This window comes from Canis lupus, chromosome 17 (genome assembly GCF_003254725.2).
Source record: "Canis lupus dingo isolate Sandy chromosome 17, ASM325472v2, whole genome shotgun sequence".
NCBI classification, from domain to species: Eukaryota; Metazoa; Chordata; class Mammalia; order Carnivora; family Canidae; genus Canis; species Canis lupus.
In genome coordinates, this window is record NC_064259.1 from 32,778,261 (window position 1) to 32,789,778 (window position 11,518).

General features: G+C 39.4%; 1 pseudogene; it reads left to right on the forward strand.

Moving 5' to 3' along the window:
- The first annotated feature begins 7,289 nt into the window (after positions 1–7,289).
- On the forward strand, positions 7,290–11,195 carry LOC112664993 (Y-box-binding protein 1-like; annotated as a pseudogene).
- The last annotated feature ends 323 nt before the right edge of the window (positions 11,196–11,518 follow it).

An 11,518-nucleotide genomic window follows, 5' to 3' on the forward strand; every position in this document is an offset into this window, starting at 1 on the left:
ATGATAGTGCTTCTGAATTGGCTTTCTGACATTGAATTGTAATCCAGATTTTGTAACTCTGTGGGAGAGAGGACTGTTTCTGATTCTTTCTTTTGAGGTGAGGTTTTCCTTCTAGTCATTTTGCTCAGTGCAGAGTGGCCAAAAGCAAGTTGTATTGGGAAAAAGAGAAAAAGAGAGGAGAGAAAGAAGGAAAGAAAAGAGAAAGAGAAAAAAAAAGGGAAGAAAAAGAAAAAAAAAACGAAAAAAAAAAAAAAAAAGAAGAAAAAGAGAAAGAAAAAGAAAGGAGAAAAAAAGGGGGTGGGGGAAGGAAACAAATCAAAAAGCAAAACAAAACAAAAACAAAAACAAAAACAAACAAACAAAAAAAGAACAACCGGGGAGTATCTTCTGATTCTGTGTTCTTTAAGTCCCTTGGCTTCTCCTGGAAGTTGTCAGTCTAGCTGGTGTTCTGGGGGAGGGGCCTGTTGTGCTGATTTTCAGGTGTTAGCAGTTGGGGGAGCTGCTGTGCCCCCTCCTGGTGCAGGGCTCAGTAGGGGTTGTTTACCCCGTGAGGCCGCAGGAGGAACAGCCCCAGTGGCGGGGCAGCTCTGGAAACCTGGATTCAGCCCCCGCAGTAACTCCAGAGCTCTCCGTCTGCAGGGCCTGGAGGCTCCGGGGCGGGGCCGCTGATCTGCTCAGCTGGGGCAGGAGCGTCCTTGCTGTCCTGGGCCCTCCCGGCCTCTGCCTGTCCCGGGGGAGGCCGGATCCTGGGCTGTGTCCCGGCGCCCTGTGCTCCGGGGCCTGCGCTGGTGGATTCGCGCTCCCGGGCCGCGCAGCCCCCTCCGCGGAGCCGCCGCCCAAGTCCCTCCGAGCTGCTCCTGGAACCGCGCAGCCCCCTCTGCACGGAGCCTCTTCCTCTGCCCGAGCCCGGCCGAGCTGCTCCCGGGGCCGCGCAGCCCCCTCCGCGGAGCCGCCGCCCGAGCCCCTTCAGCTGCTCCGGGTCCCGCCGGGTCCCGCCGTGCGCGCTGCAGCCCTTAGGGAGCTCGGCGCACTCTCCCGGGGCGCAGGTGCCTGTTAGTGTCCCCGGGAGCCCGAGGGCATCCTCGCCCTCCTGGTTCCTGCTCCAACCCCCTGCGAGCCCCTTTCCGCCCGGGAAGGTCGTGCAGCTCCTGCGTCTCCGGGACGGGGCTCTCCTGTCCTGGGGACACTCGCCCCGGCCTCAGCCCGGCTCCTCGCGGGGCCCCTCCCCCTTGGAGGCCTTTGTTCCTTTATTTCTTTTTCCCCGTCTTCCTACCTTGATAGATGCGCGAACTCTTCTCACTGTAGCATTCCAGCTGGTCTCTCTTTAAATCTCAGGCCGAATTCATAGATTTTCAGGATAATTTGAAGGTTTTCTAGGTAGTTTGGTGGAGACAGGTGATTTGGAGACCCTACTCTTCCGCCATCTTTCTCCCTCTACCTACACACAAGATTATGATAAAATACAAAAACTGCTACCTTTGAGTGGTGTACTTGAGTACTCCACTGGTGGAAGGTCAAGAAAGACACTGATGCTTTCAAAATATATAAATAACAAAGAGTTATAAAATTCTTGGTTGGTGCATAGAATTTCATAGAAATTATTATAATCACTTTGATTTTGTCCCATTTATTCAAAATGTTGAACAATGTATTAATAAGCTATGGATCCTAAACCATCTTCTCTCATTACAATATTTACTCTGAAAAGATTCTGGCATAAGTGAAATAAAATTTCGAATAGGGTATTAGAAACATTTCCAAATATGATATTTTGAATTAAGTAGAATTAATAGTACTTAAAATAAGTAGATATTTGTATTTTTATTGACTAAATCACACAGATTAAGTTTTCTTTTTTTTTCTTTTAAACAAACTTTTTACCTTAGGAAAGATTTATGTGCTTATTTATTTATGTGTTTATTTATGTATATATTTATTTATTTATAGAGAGGGAGAGAAGAGCAGACAGAGACATGGAGGGAGAAGGAGCTCCACACCCAGTGCAGAACCTGACTTGGGGCTCAATCTCACAACCCTGAGATCATGACCTGAGCTGAAATCAAGAGTCAGACACCCTTAATCCACTGAGCCACTCATCCCCCCCCAGAGAAGATTTTATTTTTTAACATTTTATTTATTTATTTTTAAGATTTTATTTATTTTTTTGACACAGAAAGAGAGAGAGCACAAGCAGGGGGAGTGGCAGGCAGAGAGAGAAGAAGAAGCAGGGAGATGCAGAACTCAGGGAAGGTTTTAAAATCATAAATATTCCACCTGTCTTAACAGAGCTACTCTCTGAGTTAGCAGCATCTTCTGATTAGAAATCTATACATTTAAACAAAAGTAAGGATAGTTACACAGTGGAAGCTACTGGCGCTGCTTCCCTCCCCAAATTTTAACATACATTTTTAAAGTTTGAGGGGTATCAGGATACAAGTGGAGTTGAGCAAATCTCTCATTCTGAATAAAGTTAAATAAACATTGGCTTTTTAAATCTTCTGTTTTCTTTTCCAGTCAACATGCCAACACCAGTAAAGATCTCTCTCTCAAATCGTTCTTTGGGTAACTTTCAAAATCAAAGATTAAATATCTTCTAAAATCTTTTGTCTTCAAATATTATAAATAAAGATTTTTAAAAGTCCATCTATGCTACTGAATTTTAATTGCAGCTTTTGTGAGAATATTTCTCCTATTCTTCTTTATTGAAAATGGACTGCTTTTACTTTGGCAGTTAAATTAGTTTTCTTTTCATTTCTTTTTTTTTCACTTCCCCTTAAAAATTGTTTCCATTGAAAATGCTTTCCACCTCCCAAAAAGCCAATGTATGAATGCACAAATCTGTGCCTCACAAACTGGTTGTAGGTGGGGAACTTATTATATTAAAAATGTCTACCTTTTAGTGACATGCTGGTGTCATTATTTATAGTAATAATAGGTTCTAAATGACACCTTCCATTGCTAGTTTAATTACAGATCTTAGAAGGTACCATAGAGATAATTTAGTTTAATAGTTACAAACACTGAAAAATGTATTTCTATGTCCATTTTCTCTTTAAAAACAAAACAAAACAAAACACCAAGCCCGGTCTAGAAATATATAATATTAGTACTTTCTGGTTTTCTGTTGAATGGGAGTGAGATAGGGGTGAGGGATAGGTAGACAGACATTTTCCCAGTCACTCTCCATTCTGATCCCTAGGGGTCTCTGAGGTAAATCCGTTGAAGCTTCAATTGAAAGTGTCAGATCTAGTCAATCCACTTCATTGAAAAATATAAAATAGATTCAGAAAGGGGAAATAACTCACAGAAGTCAACACATGGGTCAGTGGAAATAAATACATTAGTCTGATCTACTGAATCATTTAACTATCTTGCCTTGACTAGTGTGGCTTATACTCTGCTTAAGAAGTTAAGTCACAAAAGAAAGCTTAAGTGCAGCTCATTTATGGGAACTCCTGTAATATCTGAGCTCTTTTTCCAGTTCTCTTTCTGCAAAACTGGCAAAAATTGGTATTAGGTAGATTTATTTATTTATTTATTATTAGGTAGATTTCAAAATGTAAATATAACTGGCCACACTAAAGGTAACACTGAATAGTTCCACTTTGGGTTCTTATAGCTTTGATTAACTTTCCCATAAAAATAATCTGCTCTTTCACTCAATCCATCATAAGGATTCACTTTGGAAAAACTTCTCTTCTAAAAACAAAGGAATGTTGGGTGCCTAAGTGGTGCAATTGGTCCACCTCTTGGTTTAGGCTCAGGTCATCATCTTGGGTCATGAGATGGAGCCCTGAATAAGGGGCTCTGCACTCAGCGGGAAGTCTGCTTCAGATTCTCTCTCTCTCCCTCTGCCCCTCCCACTCATGCTCTCTCTCACTCTCAAATGAATAAATAAATCTTTAAAAACAAAGGAATGCTATCTTATGTTGAATGTGAAATAAAACTGTTCTGAGATTCCAAGGTCCATTATTCAGTTGGTTGTTGGACAGGAAAAAAACAAGGGAAGCAGGGTCAGGGAGAAGTATAAAATTTTTTTCAATTACAATTTTTGGCTTTCAATAAGTATTCTTGATTTGTTCTTGTTTTTCCTATTTCTCAAAATTGAATGAATCCCAGCAACTGGCTTGCTTGCTTCCACTGGAGGCTTCAGGTATGATTTTCAGGTTTACTGAAATGGAAAGCTTGAGAAAATCATCAGGAAATGCCTTTCTGCTGGTTTAGCATTAGCTATAACAAATGGACTCACAGAATTTTCTCAGTCTTTAGTTTTCTCATTATGTATTCTGGTTGCTAAGGAAAACATGCTTGTTTTTAATATAACCAACAGGAAAATTATCAGAAATATATTTTAAAAAGGTAGTTTTTTTTAAAAAGTATATTGATGCTGCCAGTTTGTCAAAAATCATGCCATATATATCAGTCATCCTCATTTCTGAATTGCTTATGTTCTAATACATTTGATAATTGCAATTTATAAACAGATATGTGTTTTCATAGGGTCTGAATGAAGTCATAGTCATTTATCAAGGCAAGTCAATAACCCCTGTTTAAATATCATTAAAATATTATATATTTACAATGAACAACCAGAGGAAGTATTATGATTTTAAATGAATAATGCTTCCATATTGAATTTTAATGACTTACTACTCTGTTGTTTTTTAAAAAATATTCAAATTTAATTAATTAACATATATTATTGGTTTCACAAGCAGAGGTCAGTGATTCATCAGTCTTATATAATACCCAGGGCTCATTACATCACATCCTTAAGGTTCATCACCCAGTAACCCTATCCCACACTCCCCTCCAGAGACCCTTAGTTTATTTCCTATGATTAAGAGTCTCTTATGGTTTGTCTCCCTCTCTGATTTCTTCTTGTTTTACTTTTCCCTCCCTTATCCTATGACACTCTGTTTTGTTTCTTAAATTCCACATATGTATGAGATTAAATGATAATTATCTTTCTCTGATTGACTTATCTCTCTTAGCATTAGACTCTCTAGTTCCATCCATGTCACTGCAAATGGTAAGATTTCTTTTTTTTCTTTGATGGCTGAGTAGTAAGTAGTCCATTGTGTGTATATCTATCATATATATCATATATATATGACATATATCATATATATGATATCTTCTTTATCCATTCATCTGTCAATGGAGGGCAGCCTGGGTGGCTCAGCGGTTTAGTGTAACCTTCAGCCCGGGGCCTGATCCTGGAGACCTGGGATCCAGTCCTGCATCAGGCTCCCTGCATGGAGCTTGCTTCTCCCTCTGCCTGTGTCTCTTCCTCTCTCTCTCTCTCTCTGTTTCATAATTAAAAAAAAAAAAAAAGGGTCTCATCTGTCAATGGACATTTGGGCTCTTTCCATAGTTTGGCTATTGTGGACAATGCAGTTATAAACATTGGGGTGCAGGTGCCCCTTCAGATCACTCCATTTGTATCTTTGGGGTAAGTACCCAGTGCAATGGCTAGATCATAGGGTAGCTCTATTTTCAACCTTTTGAGGAACATCCATACTGTTTTACAGAGTGGCTGCACCAGCTTGCATTCCTACCAACGGTGTAAGGGGGTTCCCCTTTCTCTAATGCTCACCAACATCTGTCATTTCTTGACTTATTACTTTTAGCCATTCTGACTGATGTGAGGTGGAATCTTATTGTATTTTCGGTTTGTATTTCCTGACCCCAAGTGATGTTGAGCATTTTTTTTTCATGTGTCTGTTGGCCATTTGTATATCTTCTTTGGTAAAATGTCTGTTCATGTCTTCTGCCCATTTCCTGAGCAGATTATTTATTCTTCAGGTGTTGAGTATGATAAGCTCTTTATAGATTTTGGATACTAGTCCTTTATCTGATGTGTCATTTGCAAATATCTTCTCCTATTCTGTAGATTGTCTTTCAAGTTTTATCAATGTTTCCTTTGCTGTGCAAAAGCTTTTTATCTTGATAAAGTCCCAATAGTTCATTTTTGCCTTTGTTTCTCTTGGAGAAACATGCCTAGTAAGAAGTTGCTGTGTTCAAGGTCAAAGAAGTTGCTGCCTGTGTTTTCCACTAGAATTTTGATGGATTTCTCTCTCACATTTAGGTCTTTCATATGTTTTGAGTCAATTTTTTGTGTATGGTGTGTGGAAATGGTGTGTGGAAATGGTCCAGTTTCATTCTTCTGCATGTGGCTGTCCAATGTTCCCAACACCATTTGTTGACAAGACTTTTTTTCCATTGGATATTCTTTTTTTTTTTTTTAAAGATTTTATTTATTCATTTGAAAAAGAGACAGAGAGAGGGAAAGCAGGGGGAGTGGCAGGCAGATGGAGAGGGAGATACAGGCTCCCCTTGAACAGGGAGCCCAATGCTGAGACTCAATCCCAGGACTCTGGGATCATGACCTGATCTGGTCAGACACTTAACTGACTGAACCACCCAGGGGCCCTTCCACTGAGTATTCTTTCCTGCTTTGTTGAAGATTGGCTGACCATAAAGTTGAGGGTCTATTTCTGGGTTCTCTATTCTGTTCCATTGATCTATGTGTCTGTTTTTGTGCCAGTACCACACTGTCTTGATTATTATAGCTTTCTAATAGAGCTTGAAGTGTGGATCTGTGATACCACCAGTTTTGGTTTTCTTTTTCAAAAATCCTTTGGCTATTTGGAGTCTTTTCTGGTTCCATACAAATTTTAGGATTATTTATTCCAACTCTGTGAAATAAATTGATGGTATTTTGATAGGGATTGCTTGAATGTATAGATTATTCTAGGTAGTGTAGACATTTAGCATTCTTCCAGTCCATGTGCATGGAATGCTTTTCCATTTCTTTGTGTCTTCCTCAATTTCTTTCATGAGAGTTATAGTTTTCTGAGTACAGATCTTTTGCCTTTGGTTAAGTTTATTCCTTAGTACCTTATGTTTTTCGGTGTAATTATAAATAGGATTGACTCTTTAATTTCTCTTTCTTCTGTCTCATTGTTAGTGTAATAGACATGGAACTTTTTTCTGTGCTTTGATTTTATATCCTGCCGTTTTGCTCAATTCCTGTATGAATTCTAGCAATTTTGGGGTCCGTTCTTTGGGTTTTCCATATACAGTATCATGTCATCTGCAAAGAGTGAGAGTTTAACTTCTTCTTTGTCTATTTGGATGCCTTTTATTTCTTTTTCTGTCAGATTGCTGAGGCTAGGACTTCTAGTATTATCTTGAACAGCATTGGTGATAGTGGACATCCCTGTCATGTTCTTGACCTTAGGGGAAAAGCTCTCAGTTTGTCCCCATTGAGAATGACATTCGCTATGGGCTTTTTGGAGCTTGCTTTTATGATACTGAGGTATGTTCCCTCTATCCCTAAACTGTGAAAAGTTTTAATCAAGAAAAGATGTACTTTGTCAAATGCTTTTTATACGTCTATTCAGAGGATCATATGGTTCTTGTCCTTTCTTTCATTAATGTAGTGTATCACATTGGTTGATTTGTGGATGTTAAACCACTCCTGCAGCCCAGGAAAAAATCTCATTTGGTCATGATGAATAATCCCTTTAATATACTGTTGGATCCTATTGGCTAGTATTTTGGTGAGAATTTCGGCATCCATGTTCATGAAGGATATTGGTAATTCTCCTTTTTGGTGGGGTCTTGGTCTGGTTTTGGGATCAAGGTAATGCTAGCTGCATAGAAAAAGTTTGGAAGTTTTACTTCCATTTCTATTTTTTCTTCTTTAAACGTTTGATAGAATTCCTCTAGGAAGCCATCTTGCCCTGGACTCTTGTTTGTTAGGAGGTTTTTAATTACTGATTCAGTTTCCTTGATGGTTATGGGTCTGTAGAGGTTTTCTTTTTCATCCTGTTTCAGTTTTGATAGTTTTACACATGTCTAGGAGTGCATTCATTTCTTCCAGATTGTCTAATTTGTTGCTCATATGTCTTATAATTGTACTTCTCAGTGTTGTTTGTGATCTCTCCTTTTTCATTCATGATTTTATTTATTTGGATCCTTTCTCTTTTCTTTTTAATAAGCTTGGCTAGCAGTTTATCAATCTTAATTCTTTCAAAGAACCAGTTCTTAGCTTCATTGATCTGTTCTACTGTTCTTTTGGTTTCTATTTCTTCTCTAATCTTTATTATTTCTCTTCTGATGGGTTTAAGCTTTATTTGCTCTCCTTTCTCCAGCTCTTTTAGGTGTAAGGTTAATTTGTGTATTTGAGACTTTTCTTGTTTCTTGAGAAAGGCTGGTATTGCTATATATTTCCCTCTTAGGATTGCCTTTGCTGCATCTGAAAAGTTTTGAACAGTTATGTTTTCATTTTCATTTGTTTCCAAGAAATTTTTAATTCTTCTTTAATTTCCTGGTTTATTCATTCATTCTTTTACTAGGATGTTCTTTAGCCTCCATGGATTTGAGGTCTTTCCAAATTTCCTCTTGTGATTGAGTTCCAGTTTCAAAGCATTATGATCTGAAAATATGCACGGAATGATCTCAATCTTTCGGTACCTGTTGAGACCTTATTTGTGACCCAGAATGTATCTTTGCCCCAGGTGGAGTTGTACTGTCCTTGTCAGGAGGCCAGGCTAACTAATCTGCTCCAGATTGCTCTAGGTGGCTATTCCCTGAAGGCTTTCCACACCACTTTAGATGAGAGTGAAAATGGCAGCCTCCCAATCTCCAGCCCCAGTGGTCAAGAGCTAGGGGCCCAACTCTTCAGTGCACCCATAAGGAAAAGCAGTCAATCACTCCTGTCTTCCTGGTTTCCATCGGCACTCCATGCTTACCCAGCAAGTACTTTTGAGTTGAGATGTTAACAACATACCTACTTTGTGGAAATTTAATGAAATATCTTTCCTTTTTCTGAACTTCTGCAAATCTTTGGTTGATTGATACAAATTAGTATTCACTTTATGGGAAAGAATAATTTATATGTAAAATCTACATCATTTCTTTTCTGATCATACCAACAATGATTAGAATACCATAGCATTACTATGTAGCATCAAATGATCATAGACATACTTCAGAGGTATTGTGGATTTAGTTCCAGACCACTGCAATAAAGCAAATGTCACAATAAACCAAGTCAAGGGAATTTGTGTTGGTTTCCCAATGCATACAAAAGTTATGTGTACACTCTATTATAGCCTATTACATGTGCAGTAGCATTGTCTAAATAACACTATACATACCTTAATTAAAGAATACTTCATTACTATCAAATGATAACCAACAGTTGAGCTTTCAGTGAGTCATAGTCACTGATTATGGATCACTATAATATAATAATAATTTAAAAGTTTGAAATACTATGAGAATTATTAGACACAGAGATAGGAAGTGAGCACATGATGTTGCACAAATGGCAGCAATAGATTGCTCCAGGCATGTTTGCCACAAACCTTCAATTCTTATAAAATGCAGGGTCTGGGAAGTGCAATAAAGCAAAGTACAATAAAATGAGGATGTCAGTATACACACAAATAAACATGTGTTTGAACAGCACCTATTGGTTCATAGTAAAGAAGTTGTCATCTGTGAAAAATATGTAAATTAGTCTTTTTAAGTTTTGTGATTGAGAACACAGAATTGAAAAATTATTGCAGAAAACTTGTAAAATCCAAACAATACATTTTGGGTCCTCTAGGTTTTGACACACTCTAGTCTAATCTTGCTGAAATCTTAAATCCCTATGATTTTTTAATAGCTTTATTGCAATAAAATGTATATCCAACAAACTGCACCTGCTTAAAGAGTACATTTCCATGAGTTTTAAGAGATGTATATGCCTGAGAAACCACCACCAGAAAGTACAAAAGTTGTTTCTATCAACTCCAGAAGTGTCCTTATACCCCTTTGCACTCCATCCCAACCCCTCCCCGCCCCCCCTGCCATGTCCTAGATAATTACTGGTCTGCTTTCTATCACTATGGGTCAGTTTACATTTTAGAATTTTATTCGGTCGGAACCTTCAGTACATACTATTTTGTGTCTGATTTCTTTTACTAAGAATAATGACTTTGATTTTCATCTATGCTGCTGTGTGCATTACTAGTTTGTTCCTTTTTCTTTGCTGTAGACTTTGAATCTGTGATTTTATCTCTGTTATATATCTAATAACACTAGAGCTTGAGAATCTCTATGTTTGATGGGTGGCTCCTTGACAGATGACCTAGAGACATACAGTTCCATTGGTAGCAGGAGCAGTGAATGGACCCTGGAGAACCCAGAGCAGCTCCACCACCACCACTGGCAGTTACCATCACACCCCAGGAGGAGGGGCCCCTACTGTAGCTGGCCCCAGTCACCCTCCCCACAAACCTGAGCAGCAAGGACTAGAGCCAGCAGCCCCTGCAGCCCCTGCCCTCAGTACTGCCGACACCAAGCCCAGCATGGTGGCAGCAGTGCAGGGAGCAACAGCCTGGTGGCCTTACATCGCTGGTGCCTGCCCAGTGTAACAAGAGGATCATCACAAGGATGGTTTGAGAACAGTCAAATGGTTCAGTGTAAGCAACGGACATGGTTTCATCAACAGGACTGACACCAATAAGTTGTATTTGTACACAAGACTGCCATAAAGAATAACCCCAGGAAGTACCTTGGCAGTGTAGGAGATAGGGAGAGGTGGAGTTTGATGTTGTTGAAGGAGAAGAGGATGTGGAGGCAGCTTATGTGACAAACCCTGGTGGAGCTCCAGTGCAAGGCAGTATATAAATGCAGCTCACCTGTAACTATTACAGACACTTTCCATATGACAGGGATCCTCCACCTGATTCCAAGCAGAATTACTAGAAGAGTGAGGCTTGGACCACATTCCTCCAACCCTCCTGTGTGGGGAGAGTTGATGGTGGGAGCTGGCAATCAGGGTGCAGGAGAATAAGGTAAGCCAGTGAAACAATATATATCTGGGTACAAATCATGATTCCACAGAGGCTCTCCTAGCCGACAACAGCCTAGGGAGGACAGCAATAAGGAAGAGAAGAAAAATCAAGGAAATGAGACCCAAGGTTAGCAGCCACCTCAATGTAGATACTGCGTCAACTTCAATTACCTGAACAGATGCCCAGAAAGCCCTAAAGCACAACATAGCTAAGAGACAGAAGCAGCAAGCAGATCCACCAGCTGAGAATTCACCAGCTTCCAGGCTGAGCAGGGTGGGGCTTAGTAAATGCCATTTTACCATCTCTACCATCTTCTGGTTTAGTCATCCAACATGAAGAAATGACTATGAAATTCCAGCAATATGAAATGAACAAAAGATTGGAGCTAAAGATCTTAAGTGCTTACGTTTTGCCCATTGACCAGAAAAATAGAACTATCTGCATTATCTGTGTAGCATAGGCTTTTATTATTTTTACCTAAAGACATCTCTTTTTGGTAATGACAAATGTGGTTGTTTTTTTGTTTTGTTTTTCAATACACCTTCAAAGGTGTTTTAATGGTTTTATAGCCCGTCAAGTTGAGATTTTTAAGAACCTCATTTTTCATTTATAATGGAAGTTTACAATTTGATTTTTTTCAAAAAAGTCAACAAACAGCA